The sequence below is a fragment of the Leuresthes tenuis genome, unplaced genomic scaffold (genome assembly GCF_036924035.1).
Source record: "Leuresthes tenuis unplaced genomic scaffold, fLeuTen1.0.hap1 SCAF_23, whole genome shotgun sequence".
Lineage (NCBI taxonomy): Eukaryota > Metazoa > Chordata > Actinopteri > Atheriniformes > Atherinopsidae > Leuresthes > Leuresthes tenuis.
This window is the reverse complement of record NW_027325377.1, coordinates 11,182,088-11,198,077: the sequence shown is the minus strand read 5'-3', so window position 1 is coordinate 11,198,077 and position 15,990 is coordinate 11,182,088. Positions and strand designations below refer to the sequence as shown.

Here is a 15,990-nt window from a genome sequence, read left to right as displayed (position 1 = left end):
TAGAGGACGATCTCTCTCATTGGAAGTCCTTACCTATATCACTTATGGGGAGAGTTACAACCATTAAAATGATGATACTACCAAAAGTTAACTATTTGTTCTCAATGATCCCCATAAAACCATCTGCTACTTGGTTTAAGTCACTAGATTCATGCATCTCCAAATTTCTGTGGAAAAACAAACCACCACGTATTAGTTTAAAAACCCTACAGAAGACCAAGGACAGTGGTGGATTAGATTTACCTCATTTTCAGCACTATTCCTTAGCCAATAGGTTACAATATATATCAAAATGGTTTAAACCTTGTTGTTGTCACAGTTCCCAGAGACGTTGTAATCGTTGAGGATTCTATATTCACCCCCTCATTAGAGGCACGTGTTGCAGATTGATGACACTGAATCTTCTTCTCTGTTCATTGCTGGCATCATTCCCAGCATCGTAAGTGTTCGTGGCATTGTTAGCCTCTTCTTCTGGATCTTGATATCGAGCATCCTTTTGTATTTCTGGTTTGTAAGTCCTCTCTCTTCGTTCACCGGAGTCTTCGTCTCTTTGTCCTTGAGTTTGGTGATTTTTTCTTCTTTTGATGCCTTGACACAGTGTGACAGGTGATACCACATGGGAGATCCTTTAACTTGGACTGCTGCCCCTGTGCTGCGAAATGGCTGTGCTGCTCAAATGGTCTCTCCTTCATCATATACACAGTTATTTATACATCACCTTCCACCATGAAGCGTTGTCCCTTTTTGTTTCTCTCTTTGTTCTTAAAATGCTGTTATGCATGTCTAAACCAATCCATTAAACTAGATCATTTTGGCAGTAAAGCGATCTACAATGTGCTTGGTCGCAAAGCTGCTCATCTGTGGTAAACAGCTCTTCAGAAAGGCATTCTTCAATTGATTTCACTCATTTTATGTAATAATTTTGTGATTTCCTACAAAACTACACTTCTTCTCCCATCTGTCTGAGTATTTAATATTGTCTGGGTCCCGTTAAAACATGTATTTTTCCCATCTAATTCCTTGTTTGCTTTAAAACAAGTATTCCCCATTTTCTATCCCTTCAGTAGCCAACCAGTTTGTATGGAGTACACTGGAGCAACTTGACTGATCAGTAAAACACTGCTTTTGTTGTCACCGCAAGGCTTCCCCCGTCGGTTGTTTCACTGAGACACTACTGAGTAACTACAACTCAACACAGTTTATACACATAACATTCATATACATACTAACAAACAAACAAACAATAATTTATCGCAATTTTCTCATCTCTGTTTGAACGTACACCCAGGTAAATATTCCTGTAGTCTTCTCATACCGACTATGGACCCATTCATTGTTTAACTTCACTGTTTTGCAAATCCTAATTGAATATTACACATTGACATTGAACTTTACTGGATAAGCAGGTCTTCATTGCATTCAGCAGCCTATATGTGAGCATTTATGTGTAAGCTGTTCTTCTTTGCATTTATCAGCAGCAAGCAATTCTTCACTGCACATGCATATGTAAATAGTAAAACAATTCCAATGTGTTAGCGAAACCTTCTATATCACAGTGGTTTCTAAGGTCTATTTTAAGTTCTTTGCCATCAGTGAGATGACATTGTTTACAAAGTGTGTCAAATTATCACTGAAGATCTTTTCAGGAATTTCAAATCTAGAAATGAGTTATTTTACGCGTGATTTTGCTACTGAGAGTGCATCTGCTTGTGCACATGGAAATATTTCAGACCATTTGGTAAAAACCTCTGTTGTCACTGAGCAGAATCGTTTCCCTTAACATTAATTTAGTTCAATGAAATCTACAAAATAATGAAATAATGAAATCCAAACAAATATGTTGAAAAAGATACACTGGCTTAGGGAATTATCTTCGTTTTGGTCTTAGATTGCCCTGTGGAATGTATTTTGCACATATTTGACCTGCTAGACAAAACTTTATTCATTTATTTATTCTAAAAAAAATGTTTTTAATAATTAGTAAAACCATATGCTGTAAAAACCTGGTTCATTATTGCTTCCATCCCTCCCGTTGAGACATGACATGGTCCGTGGCTCAATACTGCAGCATATTTAAACAAATTCTTTGGCAGTATGGTTTTCCTTCCGGTCATTCATACGAGTCTATTGTAGATGGCAATTGAATAACATCTAATAATGCTAAAATATTTGTAGTTTATACATTTAGCTGTGGATGTCAACATACCTGTTTTTCCAATGCTGTGTTAACACATGTACAGTTGAGAAGGCATACTGACTGTCAGTGTAAACGTTAACAACCTTTTTGTTATTTAATTTACAAGCTTCAGTTAAAGCTACCAATTCGACTGCTTGAACAGAGTAATTTTTTGGTAGTGGTTGTTTTAAGAAAACTTCAGTTTCTGTTACTACTGCAAATCCTGTAGCATTTGTGCCATCAGGGTTTTTTTCCTTGATCTGTTGAATAAATATAGTTATTTCTGCATTTTCATAACGTATATCAGTTAAGTCTGGCCTGGGTAAAACACTGATGGTTATTTCTGGCTTTCCATCTGTGGGGTAGGTAGCAGTGTGGATGGATTAAGTGTAGCACATCTCTCGACAACAAGGTGTGGCTGTGAAAGAAGAACTGTTATGTAGGAGAGATGTCTGGTAAAGATATTTTGTTAAGTAACCATATCACAGCCACTGCATGAGGTACCTTAAGTGTTAATGGGTGAAATAACACCATTATTGTTGATGCCTGCACTGCCAATGGCTTCTGGCCATTGATTCAAAAGTACGATCTCGTCCCTTTTTCCCCCTTTCAGTGGACACTGGCCCCTAATTACCGCAATTCAGCAGGGGGTCTTTCATTAGGAGTACTGTGCACGGTTTCAGCTCCGACCCTGGACAGCGGAAAAAACGTTGAGATCTGGTTTGAGGACCCAATTGTTGAGAAAAGTCTCTCAATGAGACTCAGAGTTGCTGGAGTCAGTTAATGCAAAGGTTTAATCTTGCAGCAAGTTCAAGAATGTGTGTGTGTATGGGTGTATGTGTGCGAACGTGTGTGAGTTTGTGTGTGTGAGAGTTTAAAGAACCTGTTATCCACAGGCAGGCCTTAACTAGTATGGCACGGGTCCAGCCTGTCTCATCTTTTTTGGAAGGTCCAGCGCTCGGCCGTAACCCTTCTGTCTGTTTGGACTCTCACATACATTCGGTTAATCATAGAAAAACGAGAACAAAACTTTTTAGCCCCTTAAATTCATAAAACAGACATGGTGCAGTTATTTCCATTCTAGAAAATAAGAGTAATCACCACCATTCCTATAAATTCTGGATATTCTAACAATCTGAATCTTTTTTAAATGTTCGATGAAGCCCTTTGCTGTTCTGTTTAGAGACTCAGCTGATCATAAACCAAGTTTTGCTCTTGAACCAAGCTTCTAAACTCTTCACCTTTTTCATTTCTCAGTTAGTATTCACTTTAAAACTGATTAAAAGAAAAATTAAACGAATGCCTATCAACAAATGTGGGATCTAAACTCTAGTGCTTCCTCTAAAATAATTTCCTTTCTCAATTCAGAAATGTGTGTGTGTAAGTCACAACACCCGTGACACCAAAACGGCTTTCTTTTCTCTCTTTTCTCTACACTCTGCACTGTGAGCACACACAACAAATCAGAAAGGCTTTTTTCTCTCTTTTCTACATTATGGACTGTGGGGACACAAAACCGCTCTCTCTTTTTTTTTTTTTGATTGTGTGCCAGGGCGTTGTCTCACGTATTAGATTATGCTTAAGATACGAATGAGTTTATCAGTCACATCAGAATCCATACATACTGATCCTCCCGTAATAAAATGGTCGGATCTTATCAAACACACTTTGTTTCTTGTGACAAGTCAGCGAAACAGCGTATACACGTCAAGACACTGAATCAAGTTTGCCACAAGAACTCATAAGTTTGGCAGTATTGCTCTGCCGTCAGCAATCATACACCCATTTTATTTTCATGAGACATGTGCAGGCACCTGTTCATCTACTGTTCTATCACTATGAATTAGTTTATCTATTATCAATAAGGATACTTCTACAACTACTATCAAAGTATGTCCGGACTTCTTATGTTGTCAGTTGCTATATATGAATAAGTGGGTTGCTACTGAAAAGCATTAAGCATGTCACACAGCCCAAACATATAACATTTCAGGACACACCACACAGTTAACAACCACAGTGAAGCGTGTCAAAGCCCAAACATGTAACATTCAACAGGACACTTACACAACACATTCAAATCAAACAGTCAGACAACATACAAGAACCTATACCCCAGCCGGCATTGCTCCCTGCCTATTTTCCTACAACTCACTATGTGTGCGCACACCTTTATTCACAAACTCTTCAACATATACTCTTTTACCGAAGCTGCTACAGCTCGATTGGCCAAATACCCTTAGATCCTATTTCGGTGAATTTGACATCTGCCTTGCATGTAACAGATTAGCGGTTTAGCAGTTTTAATTTAGTTTGAGTGAAGGAATTCATTTTATAGCAAAATCCGAAATCGTGAAGAACTCATGGAAGTAAGCTTATTCTCGGATTCCTGAATCTTTAGATTTGTTCTTTCTTTTACTGCAAAGTACAACGTTGAGCAGCACTAATGAGTTGTTTCTATTTTTGGCAGCCTTTACCTTTGCGGATGAAGCCCTTTCTGTCTGTGCAAAAGAAATCTTATTACTGTGCAGAGTGACTTCTCTGAGTAGAGTCGCCTTACTTGTTGTGACTGTGCCAATGTTCGAAGCTGGAGTGCAAAGTTGTTGCTTGAATGGTGCTCGCTGGAGCGTGCGGTAGTGTAAAGTTATACCATTTAAAAGGGCTGAAGAGTGCTCAGTGCAGCGGGTGGGCCGAGGTGCAAAGTGACACTATGGCCATAAAAAGAACACCGCTACAAGTGCGCATTGTGCCAGGAAGGGCCCTCGGACGTGAACCAGTGGACAGTTATCGCTTCTCGGCCTTTTGGCTAAGATCAAGTGTAGTATCTGTTCTTATCAGTTTAATGTCTGATGTGTCCTCTATACGAGGACTACATATTAAATGGATTTGTATCAATAGGAGTTGAAAAAGGAGCTTGCTCCGTTCACTCCAAGCCTCGACCCGGTACTGTAGTGCCCCTGGGAACGGTGCGCTCTCCTCTGCTCTTGTGAAAAAGCAAACAGCGGTGCAGGATGGAAGTTTCAGGGAGCCCAAGATGAAACTTTCTTTTAGTCTGCTGAGAAAAGAGAGTGAATGCGAAGTAGACTTTAACACGGCTCTGGGAGCAAGCCGAGTGCGGGCTAACCAGGAGAATTGCTTGAAAGAAACGCGACACCGAATGAGCGGTCAGAACAAAGCCTCAATACGGTGTTCCTGTGGTGTTTTTATAAAATGCGGTGAAAAAAAAGGTGTGAATGCCCCATAGAAAACTAAAAGGTGGAGCGGAAGTGTTCGGCTGCAAGAAGGTGTGAATGTCCGACTATATTTGGTGAAAAGCAGGTGAAGCAAGGTCTGAATGCCCAACCTTACATCATCAAAAGCGAGATCAGAGGTTTTTGGCTGCAAGAAGGCCATAGTTTGCCAAAAGTGGGTAAGGTGCGAATGACCGACTAAATATCAACAAAAGTGGGGGCGGAGGTCTTCGGATGCAAGTGGGTGTGAATATCCCACCATAGAAGTATGGTGGAGAGGAAGCTGTGAATGGCCGACCATAGTTTGCAAAAAGCGGGTGAGAAAAGGTGCGAATGTCCAACCATACATGATCAAAACAGGGAGCGGAGGTGTTTGGCTGCGACAAGGTGTGAATGTCCACCCATAATTAATGAAAAGCGGGCAACAAGTAGGTTCGAATGCCCAACCATACATCATCAAAAGCAGGAGTGGATGTGTTCGGCTACAAGAAGGTTTGAATGTCCGAGCATAGTTTGTAAAAAGCTGGTAAGAAAAGGTTCGAATGCCTGAACATACATCATCAAAAGCAGGACTGGATGTGTTCGGCTACAAGAAGGTTTGAATGTCCGACCATAGTTGGTAAAAAGTGGGTATGAAAAGGTTCGAATGCCCAAGTTCGGCTGAAAAAAACTGTGTTCGGCTGCAAAAAGGTGTGAATGTTTGACTAAAGTTTGTAAGACAAGGTTCGAATGCCTGACAATGTATGATCAAAAGCGGGAGCGGAGGTGTTCAGCTGCAAGAAGGTCTAAATGTCCATCATTAATTGCTAGAAAACATGAAAGAAAATTTTCGAAAATCAATCTCCACATGATCATAAGTGGGAGAGGAGGTGTTCAGCTGCAAGAAGGTGTGAATGTCCTACCATAATTGCTGAAAAATGTGTTAGAAACGGTAAGAATGCCGGACCATACATCATCAAAAGCTAGAGAGGTGGTGTTCGGCTGCAAGTAGGTGTGAATGTCCGACTATATTTGGTGAAAAGCAGGTGAAGCAAGGTCTGAATGCCCAACCTTACATCATCAAAAGCGAGATCAGAGGTTTTTGGCTGCAAGAAGGCCATAGTTTGCCAAAAGTGGGTAAGGTGCGAATGACCGACTAAATATCAACAAAAGTGGGGGCGGAGGTCTTCGGATGCAAGTGGGTGTGAATATCCCACCATAGAAGTATGGTGGATTGGAAGCTGTGAATGGCCGACCATAGTTTGCAAAAAGCGGGTGAGAAAAGGTGCGAATGTCCAACCATACATGATCAAAACAGGGAGCGGAGGTGTTTGGCTGCGACAAGGTGTGAATGTCCACCCATAATTAATGAAAAGCGGGCAACAAGTAGGTTCGAATGCCCAACCATACATCATCAAAAGCAGGAGTGGATGTGTTCGGCTACAAGAAGGTTTGAATGTCCGAGCATAGTTTGTAAAAAGCTGGTAAGAAAAGGTTCGAATGCCTGAACATACATCATCAAAAGCAGGACTGGATGTGTTCGGCTACAAGAAGGTTTGAATGTCCGACCATAGTTGGTAAAAAGTGGGTATGAAAAGGTTCGAATGCCCAAGTTCGGCTGAAAAAAACTGTGTTCGGCTGCAAAAAGGTGTGAATGTTTGACTAAAGTTTGTAAGACAAGGTTCGAATGCCTGACAATGTATGATCAAAAGCGGGAGCGGAGGTGTTCCGCTGCAAGAAGGTCTAAATGTCCATCATTAATTGCTAGAAAACATGAAAGAAGATTTTCGAAAATCAATCTGCACATGATCATAAGTGGGAGAGGAGGTGTTCAGCTGCAAGAAGGTGTGAATGTCCTACCATAATTGCTGAAAAATGTGTTAGAAACGGTAAGAATGCCGGACCATACATCATCAAAAGCTAGAGAGGTGGTGTTCGGCTGCAAGTAGGTGTGAATGTCTGACTAAAGTTCAAATATATTAACAAAAGCGGGAGGAGAGGTCTTCGGATGAGTGGTTGAGAATTTCCAACCATAATCTATAAAATGCGGTGAAAAAAAAGGTGTGATAGAAACCTAAAAGGTGGAGCGGAAGTGTTCGGCTGCAAGAAGGTGTGAATGTCCGTCTATAGTTGGTGAAAAGCAGGAAAAGCAAGGTCTGAATGCCCAATCTTACATCATCAAAAGCGAGATCAGAGGTGTTTGGCGGCAAGAAAACGGGTAAGGTGTGAACGACCGACTAAATATCAACAAAAGTGGGGGCGGAGGTCTTCGGATGCAAGTGGGTGTGAATATCCCACCATACAAGTATGGTGGAGAGGAAGCTGTGAATGTCCGACCATGGTTTGTAAAACGCGGGTAAGACAAGGTGCGAATGTCCGACAATGTATGATCAAAACAGGGAGCGGAGGTGTTTGGCTGCAAGGTCTGAATTTCCAACCATAATTTGTAAACACCGTTGAAGAAAAGCCTCGAAAGCCCGACTATACACCATCAAAAGCGGGAGCAGAGGTGTTCAGCTGCAAGAAGGTCTGAATGTCCACCAATAATTACTGAAAAATGGGTAAGAAGAGGTGTGAATGCCCAACTATACATCATCAAAAGCAGAAGTGGATGTGTTCGGCCACAAGAAGGTTTGAATGTCCGACCATAGTTTGTAAAAGGCGGGTAAGAAAAGGTTTGAATGCCCGAACATACACAATCAAAAGAGGGAGAAGAGGTGTTTCGCTGCAAGAAGGTGTGAATGTCCGAGCATAGTTTGTAAAAAGCGGGTAAGAAAAGGTTCGAATGCCCGAACATACACCATCAAAAGAGGGAGCGGAGGTGTTCCGCTGTAAGAAGGTGTGAATGTCCAACCATAGTTGGTAAAAAGCGGGTAAGAAAAGGTTAAAATACCCGACTCTACACAATCAATAGCGGGAGCGGAGTTGTTCGGCTAAAAGAAGGTGTGAAAGTCCGACCATGGTTTGTAAAAAGCGGGTAAGAAAAGGTTCGAATGCAAAAATATACACCATCAAAAGCGGAAGCCGAGGTGTTCGGCTGCAAGTAGGTCTGAATGTCCACCCATAATTAATGAAAAGCGGGCAACAAGTAGGTTCGAATGCCCAACCATACATCAACAAAAGCAGGAGTGGATGTGTTTGGCTACAAGAAGGTTTGAATGTCCGAGCATAGTTTGTAAAAAGCGGGTAAGAAAAGGTGCGAATGCCCGACAAAGTATGATCAAAAGAGGGAGTGGAGGTTTTCGGCTACAAGAAGGTTTGAATGTCCAACCATAGTTTGTAAAAAGCGGGTAAGAAAAGGTGCGAATGCCCGAAAATACACCATCAAAAGAGGGAGCGGAGGTGTTCCGCTGTAAGATGGTGCGAATGTCCGACCATAGTTGGTAAAAAGCGGGTAAGAAAAGGTTCGAATGCCCGAATATATACCATCATAAGCGGAAGCGGAGGTGTTCGGCTGCAAGAAGGTGTGAACGTCCGACCAAAGTTTGTAAAAAGCAGTTAAGAAAAGGTTCGAATATCCAACCAAACATAATCAAAAGTGGGAGCAGAGCTGTTCGACTGCAAGTAGGTGTGAATTTCCACCCATAATTCCTGAAAAATGGGTAAGAAAAGGTGCGAATGCCCAACCATACATCATCAAAAGAAGAAGTGGATGTGTTCTGCTACAAGAAGGTTTGAATGTCCGACCATAGCTTGTAAAAAGTGGGTAAGAAAAAGTTCGAATGCTCGAGCATACACCATCAAAATTGGGAGCGGAGGTGTTCCGCTGTAAGACGGTGTGAATGTCCGACCATAATTGGTAAAAAGCGGGTAAGAAAAGGTTAAAATACCCGACTGTACACAATCAATAGCGGGAGCGGAGTTGTTCGGCTACAAGAAGGTGTGAAAGTCCGACCATGGTTTGTAAAACGCGGGTAAGACAAGGTGCGAATGCCCGACAATGTATGATCAAAAGAGGGAGCGGAGGTGTTCGGCTGCAAGGTCTGAATTTCCAACCATAATTTGTAAACACCGTTGAAGAAAAGCCTCGAAAGCCCGACTATACACCATCAAAAGCGGGAGCAGAGGTGTTCAGCTGCAAGGTCTGAATGTCCACCAATAATTACTGAGAAATGGGTAAGAAAAGGTGTGAATGCCCAACTATACATCATCACAAGCAGAAGTGGATGTGTGCGGCCACAAGAAGGTTTGAATGTCCGACCATAGTTTGTAAAAGGCGGGTAAGAAAAGGTTTAAATGCCCGAACATACACAATCAAAAGAGGGAGTGGAGGTGTTTCGCTGCAAGAAGGTGTGAATGTCCGAGCATAGTTTGTCAAAAGTGGGTAAGAAAAGGTTCGAATGCCCGAACATACACCATCAAAAGAGGGAGCGGAGGTTTTCCGCTGTAAGAAGGTGTGAATGTCCGACCATAGTTGGTAAAAAGCGGGTAAGAAAAGGTTCGAATGCCCGAATATATACCATCAAAAGCGGAAACGGAGGTGTTCGGCTGCAAGAAGGTGTGAACGTCCGACCAAAGTTTGTAAAAAGCAGTTAAGAAAAGGTTCGAATATCCAACCAAACATAATCAAAAGTGGGAGCAGAGCTGTTCGACTGCAAGTAGGTGTGAATGTCCACCCATAATTCCTGAAAAATGGGTAAGAAAAGGTGCGAATGCCCAACCATACATCATCAAAAGAAGAAGTGGATGTGTTCTGCTACAAGAAGGTTTGAAGGTCCGACCATAGTTTGTAAAAAGTGGGTAAGAAAAAGTTTGAATGCCCGAACATACACCATCAAAAGAGGGAGCGGAGGTGTTCCGCTGTAAGACGGTGTGAAAGTCCGACCATAATTGGTAAAAAGCGGGTAAGAAAAGGTTAAAATACCCGACTCTACACAATCAATAGCGGGAGCGGAGTTGTTCGGCTACAAGAAGGTGTGAAAGTCCGACCATGGTTTGTAAAACGCGGGTAAGACAAGGTGCGAATGCCCGACAATGTATGATCAAAAGAGGGAGCGGAGGTGTTCGGCTGCAAGGTCTGAATTTCCAACCAATAATTACTGAAAAATGGGTAATAAAAGGTGTGAATGCCCAACTATACATCATAAAAAGCAGAAGTGGATGTGTTCGGCCACAAGAAGGTTTGAATGTCCGAGCATAGTTTGTAAAAAGCGGGTAAGAAAAGGTTCGAATGCCCGAACATACACAATCAAAAGAGGGAGCGGAGGGGTTTCGCTGCAAGAAGGTGTGAATGTCCGAGCATAGTTTGTAAAAAGTGGGTAAGAAAAGGTTCGAATGCCAAAATATACACCATCAAAAACGGAAGCCGAGGTGTTCGGCTGCAAGTAGGTGTGAATGTCAGATCATAATTTGCAAAAAGCTGATGAGAAAGGTGTGAATGACCGACAATAATTACTGAAAAATGTGTTAGAAAAGGTAAGAATGCCGGACTATTCATCATCAAAAGCAGAGAAGAGGTGTTCGGATGCAAGAAGCTGTGAATGTCCAGCCATAATTACTCAAAAACGGTTAAGAAAAGGTAGTATTGCCAGACCATAAATGATCAAAACAGGGAGCGGAGGTGTTCCGCTGTAAGAAGGTGTGAATGTCCAACCATAATTGGTAAAAAGCGGGTAAGAAAAGGTTAAAATACCCGACTGTACACAATCAATAGTGGGAGCGGAGTTGTTTGGCTACTAAAAGGTGTGAAAGTCCGACCATACATCCTCAAAAGCAGAACTGGATGTGTTCGGCTACAAGAAGGTTTGAATGTCCGACCATAGTTTGTAAAAAGCGGGTAAGAAAAGGTTCGAATGCCCAAACATACACCATCAAAAGAGGGAGCGGAGGTGTTCCGCCATAAGAAGGTGTGAATGTCCGACCGTAGTTGCTAAAAAGTGGGTAAGAAAAGGTTAAAATACCCGACTGTACACAATCAATAGCGGGAGCGAATGTGTTCGGCTACAAGAAGGTGTGAAAGTCCGACCATGTTTTGTAAATAGCGGGTAAGAAAAGGTGCGAATGCCCGACAATGTATGATCAAAAGAGGGAGCGGAGGTTTTCGGCTAAAAGAAGGTCTGAATGTCCAACCATAATTTGTAAAAACCGGGGAAGAAAAGGCTCGAAAGCCCGACTATACACCATCAAAAGCGGGAGCAGAGGGGTTCAGCTGCAAGAAGGTCTGAATGTCCATCAATAATTGCTAGAAAACATGAAAGAAAATTTTCGAATATCAAACCGCACATGATCATAAGTGGGAGCGGAGGTGTTTAGCTGCAAGAAGGTGTGAATGTCCACCCATAATTCCTCAAAAATGGGTAAAAAAAAAGGTGCGAATGCCCAACCATACATCATCAAAAGCAGGAATGGATGTGTTTGAATGTCCGAGCATAGTTTGTTAAAAGCGGGTAAGAAAAGGTTCGAATGCCCGAACATACACCATCAAAAGAGGGAGCGGAGGTGTTCCGCCATAAGAAGGTGTGAATGTCCGACCGTAGTTGGTAAAAAGCGGGTAAGAAAAGGTTAAAATGGCCGTCTGTACACAATCAATAGCGGGAAGGGATGTGTTTGGCTACAAGAAGGTGTGAAAGTCCGACCATGTTTTGTAAAAAGCGGTTAAGAAAAGGTGTGAATGCCCGACAATGTATGATCAAAAGAGGGAGCGGAGGTTTTCGGCTGCAAGAAGGTCTGAATATCCAACCATAATTTGTAAAAACCGGGGAAGAAAAGGCTCGGAAGCCCGACTATACACCGTCAAAAGCGGGAGCAGAGGTGTTCAGCTGCAAGAAGGTCTCAATGTCCATCAATAATTGCTAAAAAACATGAAAGAAAATTTTCGAATATCAAACCGCACATGATCATATGCGGGAGAGGAGGTGTTCAGCTGCAAGAAGGTGTGAATGTCCACCCATATCTCCTGAAAAATGGGTAAAAAAAGGTGCGAATGCCCAACCATACATCATCAAAAGCAGGTGTGAATGTCAGATCATAATTTGCAAAAACCTGATGAGAAATGGTGAGAATGCCCGCATTCCTGCTTTTGATGATGTATGGTTGGGCATTCGCACCTTTTTTTTTACCCATTTTTGAGGAATTATGGGTGGACATTCACACCTTCTTGCAGCTGAACACCTCCTCTCCCACTTATGATCATGTGCGGTTGGATATTCGAACATTTTTTTTCATGTTTTCTAGCAATTATTGATGGACATTCAGACCTTCTTGCAGCTGAACACCTCCGCTCCCGCTTTTGATGGTGTATAGTCGGGCTTCCGAGCCTTTTCTTCCCCGGTTTTTACAAATTATGGTTGGACATTTAGACCTTCTTGCAGCCGAAAACCTCCGTTCCCTCTTTTGATCATACATTGTCCGGCATTCGCAACTTTTCTTACCCGCTTTTTACAAACCATGGTCGGACTTTCACACCTTTTAGTAGCCAAACAACTCCGCTCTCGCTATTGATTGTGTACAGTCGGGTATTTTAACCTTTTCTTACCCGCTTTTTACCAATTATGGTGGGACATTCACACCTTCTTACAGCGGAACACCTCCGCTCCCTGCTTTGATCATTTATGGTCTGGCAATACTACCTTTTCTTACCCGTTTTTGAGTTATTATGGCTGGACATTCACAGCTTCTTGCAGCCGAACACCTCTTCTCCCGCTTTTGATGATGAATGGTCCGGCATTCTTACCTTTTCTAACACATTTTTCAGCAATTATTGTTGGTCATTCACACCTTTCTCATCAGCTTTTTACAAATTATGATCTGACATTCACACCTACTTGCAGCCGAACACCTCGGCTTCCGCTTTTGATGGTGTATATTTTGGCATTCGAACCTTTTCTTACCCGCTTTTTACAAACCATGGTCGGACTTTCATACCTTCTTTTAGCCGAACAACTCCGCTCCCGCTATTGATTGTGTAGAGTTGGGTATTTTAGCCTTTTCTTACCCGCTTTTTACCAACTATGGTCGGACATTCACACCTTCTTACAGCGGAACACCTCCGCTCCCTCTTTTGATGGTTTATGTTCTGGCATTCGAACCTTTTCTTACCCACTTTTTACAAACTATGCTCGGACATTCACACCTTCTTGCAGTGAAACACCTCCGCTCCCTCTTTTGATTGTGTATGTTCGGGCATTCGAACCTTTTCTTACCCGCCTTTTACAAACTATGGTCGGACATTCAAACCTTCTTGTGGCCGAACACATCCACTTCTGCTTGTGATGATGTATAGTTGGGCATTCACACCTTTTCTTACCCATTTTTCAGTAATTATTGGTGGACATTCAGACCTTCTTGCAGCTGAACACCTCCGCTCCCGCTTTTGATGGTGTATAGTCGGGCTTTCGAGCCTTTTCTTCAACGGTGTTTACAAATTATGGTTGGAAATTCAGACCTTGCAGCCGAACACCTCCGCTCCCTCTTTTGATCATACATTGTCGGGCATTCGCACCTTGTCTTACCCGCTTTTTACAAACCATGGTCGGACTTTCACACCTTCTTGTAGCCGAACAACTCCGCTCCCGCTATTGATTGTGTACAGTCCGGTTTTTTAACCTTTTCTTACCCGCTTTTTACCAACTATGGTCGGACATTCGCAGCATCTTACAGCGGAACACCTCCGCTCCCTCTTTTGATGGTGTATGTTCGGGCATTCGAACTTTTTCTTACCCGCTTTTTACAAACTATGGTCGGACATTCAAACCTTCTTGTAGCAGAACACATCCACTTCTTCTTTTGATTATGTATGGTTGGGCATTCGCACCTTTTCTTACCCATTTTTCAGGAATTATGGGTGGATATTCACACCTACTTGCAGTCGAACAGCTCTGCTCCCACTTTTGATTATGTTTGGTTGGATATTCGAACCTTTTCTTAACTGCTTTTTACAAACTTTGGTCGGACGTTCACACCTTCTTGCAGCCGAACACCTCCGCTTCCGCTTTTGATGGTATATATTCGGGCATTCGAACCTTTTCTTACCCACTTTTTACCAACTATGGTCGGACATTCACACCGTCTTTCAAGTGTAACACCTCCGCTCCCTCTTTTGATGGTGTATGTTCGGGCATTCGCACCTTTTCTTACCCGCTTTTTACAAACTATGGTCGTACATTCAAACCTTGTAGCCGAAAACCTCCACTCCCTCTTTTGATCATACTTTGTCGGGCATTCGCACCTTTTCTTACCCGCTTTTTACAAACTATGCTCGGACATTCAAACCTTCTTGTAGCCAAACACATCCACTCCTGCTTTTGTTGATGTATGGTTGGGCATTCGAACCTACTTGTTGCCTGCTTTTCATTAATTATGGGTGGACATTCACACCTTGTCACAGCCAAACACCTCCGCTCCCTGTTTTGATCATGTATGGTTGGACATTCGCACCTTTTCTCACCCGCTTTTTGCAAACTATGGTCGGCCATTCACAGCTTCCTCTCCACCATACTTGTATGGTGGGATATTCACACCCACTTGCATCCGAAGATCTCCGCCCCCACTTTTGTTGATATTTAGTCGGTCATTCACACCTTACCCGTTTTCTTGCCGCCAAACACCTCTGATCTCGCTTTTGATGATGTAAGATTGGGCATTCAGACCTTGCTTTTCCTGCTTTTCACCAACTATAGATGGACATTCACACCTTCTTGCAGCCGAACACTTCCGCTCCACCTTTTAGGTTTCTATCACACCTTTTTTTTCACCGCATTTTATAGATTATGGTTGGAAATTCTCAACCACTCATCCGAAGACCTCTCCTCCCGCTTTTGTTAATATATTTGAACTTTAGTCAGACATTCACACCTACTTGTAGCCGAACACCACCTCTCTAGCTTTTGATGAGGTATGGTCCGGGATTTTTACCGTTTCTAACACATTTTTCAGCAATTATGGTAGGATATTCACACCTTCTTGCAGCTTAACACCTCCTCTCCCACTTATGATCATGTGCGGATTGATTTTCGAAAATTTTCTTTCATGTTTTCTAGCAATTAATTATGGACATTTAGACCTTCTTGCAGCTGAACACCTCCGCTCCCGCTTTTGATCATACATTGTCAGGCATTCGCACCTTGTCTTACCCGCTTTTTACAAACTTTAGTCGAACATTCACACCTTTTTGCAGCCGAACACAGTTTTTTGCAGCCGAATTTGGGCATTCGCACCTTTTCATACCCACTTTTTACCAACTATGGTCGGACATTCACACCGTCTTACAGCGGAACACCTCCGCTCCCTCTTTTGATGGTGTATGTTCGGGCATTCGAACCTTTTCTTACCCGCTTTTTACAAACTATGCTCGGACATTCAAACCTTCTTGTAGCCGAACACATCCACTCCTGCTTTTGATGATGTATGGTATGGCATTCGAACCTACTTGTTGCCCGCTTTTCATTAATTATGGGTGGACATTCACACCTTGTCGCAGCCAAACACCCTGTTTCGATCATGTATGGTTGGACATTCGCACCTTTTCTCACCCGCTTTTTGCAAACTATGGTCGGCCATTCACAGCTTCCTCTCCACCATACTTGTATGGTGGGATATTCACACCCACTTACATCCGAAGACCTCCGCCCCCACTTTTGTTGATATTTAGTTTGTCATTCGCACCTT

General features: G+C 42.5%; 1 non-coding gene across 1 annotated transcript; it reads left to right on the top strand.

The window, feature by feature from the left end:
- The first annotated feature begins 4,962 nt into the window (after nucleotides 1-4,962).
- Nucleotides 4,963-5,153, top strand: LOC140283307 (U2 spliceosomal RNA). Its single transcript, XR_011910015.1, has one exon. It is a non-coding gene; the product is annotated as a U2 spliceosomal RNA (small nuclear RNA).
- The last annotated feature ends 10,837 nt before the right edge of the window (nucleotides 5,154-15,990 follow it).